We start from the raw sequence: 2,244 nt of genomic DNA, 5'->3' as shown, positions 1-2,244 counted from the left end.
CCCACCTCCCTGCTTATAATCAAATAAACAGTTCCCTGTATATATCAAACTAAACAGTCCCTGTTATATATATTCAACTAAACAGTTCCCTGTTTATATATCAACTAAACAGTCCCTTTATATATCAACTAAAACAGTCCACGTTACAGATCAACTAAACAGTCCCTTTATAGATCCCAAATAAACATCCCTTTATATATCAACTAAAACAGTCCCTGTATATAGCAACAAACAGTCCCTTTTATAGATCAACTAACAGTCCCTGTTACATATCAACTAAACATCCCTGTTACAGATCAATAAACATCCCTTTAAGATCAAATAAACAGTCCCTGTTAATATTCAAACTAAACAGTCCCTGTTATAGATAAACTAAACATCCCTGCTACAGAATCAACTAAACATCCCTATAGATCAAAATAAAACAGTCCCTGTATAGATCAACTAAACGTCCCTTTATAGATCTACTAAACAGTCCCTTTACAATCAACTGAAACAGTCCCTGTTACAGAATAACTAAACAGTCCCTGTTATGATCAACTAAACATCCCTTTAATATCAACTAAACAGTCCCTGTTTACACATCAACTAAAACAGTCCCGTTATAGACACTAAACCAGCCCTGTTACCAGATCAAACTAAACAGTTCCCTGTTACAGAATTCAACAAAACATCCCTGTTACAGGCATCAACTAAACAGTCCCTGTGACACATTCAATACTAAACAGTCCCTGTTATAGATCAACTAAACCAGTCCCTGTACAGATCAACTAAACAGCCCTGTTTATTAGATCAAACTAAACAGTCCCTGTTATAGATCAACTAAACAGTCCCGTATAGATTCAACTAAACAGTCCCTGTTAAAATCAACTAAAACAGTCCCTGTTACCCACATCAACTAAACAGTCCCTGTTAAGATCAACAAAAACAGTCCCTGTTTATAGATCAACTAAACAGTCCCCGTTACAATTCAACTAAACAGTCCGCTGTTACCCACAATCAACAAACAGTCCCTGTTATAGAGCAACTAAAAACAGTCCCGTTACACACAACTAAACAGTCCGTAACAGATCAACTAAACAGTCCCTGTTATAATCAACTTAAACAGTTCCCTGTTATTAGATCAACTAAACAGCCCTGTACAGATCAACTTAAACAGCCCGTATTATACAACTAAACAGTCCCTGTTAACAGATTCAACTAAAACCAGTCCGTGTATAAGATCAACTAAACAGTCCGGCTGTTATATATCAAACTAACATCCCTGTTATAGATCAACTAAAAAGTTCCCTGTTATATATCAACAAACAGTCCCTGTTATAGATCAACTAAACAGTCCCCTGTTATAGATCAATAAACAGTCCCTTGTTTATAGATCAACTAAACAGTCCCTGTTATAGATCAACTAAACAGTCCCTGTTGACAGATCAACTAAACGTCCACACTGTATGAACACTCACTGGAAATTAAATCATCCCTAAATCTGCTTGCAGCTAATGTACTGAACAAGGAATGAATAGTCTTCATGTAAAAGAATTCCATTGTCCATGTAGGAGGTGTATAGTACAAGAGATGTAGAGTTATAGTGACAGAATGGTAGAGTTTATATACAGAGAGTGGTTACGAGGTTATAGTACAGAGATGTAGAGGTTATAGTACAGAGATGGTAGAGTTATAATACAGAGATGGTTAGAGTATAATACAGAGATGGTAGAGGTTATAGTACAGAGATGTAAAGTTATAGTACAAGATGGAACGTTATATACAGAGAGGGTAGAGGTTATAGTACAGAGATGATAGAGGTTATAGTAGTACAGAGATGGTAGAGTTATAGTACAGAGATGTGATTATAGTACAGAATGTAGATTATTAGTACAGAGAGATGTTAGAGTTATAGTACAGAGATGATAGACGTTATAGTAGTACAGAGATGTAGACGTTATAGTACAGAGATGGTAGAGCTATAGCTACAGAGATGTGAGGTATATAGTACAGAGATGTAAGAGCTTATAGTAGTACAGATGTCAAGGTGTCAGCCCTATTACAGGATGTTCCCGTGCATAGAAATATAATCTATATCTATTTCTATGGTCCTTTCTGTCTGAGAATACAAAGCAGGCCCTTCTGTTTCCCCTTACAGACAGAGAGAGCAGCGATGCAGCCATCAGGCCTCATTGTGGACACCAGCGCCCGAAGAAGCTGGTTGGACCGGACGACCCGTCCGAGCTCAAGGTTTCTGGAGAG

General features: G+C 37.3%; 1 long non-coding RNA gene across 1 annotated transcript; it reads left to right on the top strand.

Moving 5' to 3' along the window:
- Positions 1–1,695: 1,695 nt before the first annotated feature.
- On the top strand, positions 1,696–1,972 carry LOC139027204 (uncharacterized). The gene is made up of 3 exons (XR_011479270.1): positions 1,696–1,732; positions 1,773–1,827; positions 1,890–1,972. It is a non-coding gene; the product is annotated as an uncharacterized lncRNA (long non-coding RNA).
- The last annotated feature ends 272 nt before the right edge of the window (positions 1,973–2,244 follow it).

Source organism: Salvelinus sp. IW2-2015, unplaced genomic scaffold (assembly GCF_002910315.2).
Source record: "Salvelinus sp. IW2-2015 unplaced genomic scaffold, ASM291031v2 Un_scaffold8279, whole genome shotgun sequence".
Lineage (NCBI taxonomy): Eukaryota > Metazoa > Chordata > Actinopteri > Salmoniformes > Salmonidae > Salvelinus > Salvelinus sp. IW2-2015.
Note: the sequence above shows the minus strand (reverse complement) of the source record. Positions and strands in the feature narration are given on the sequence as shown.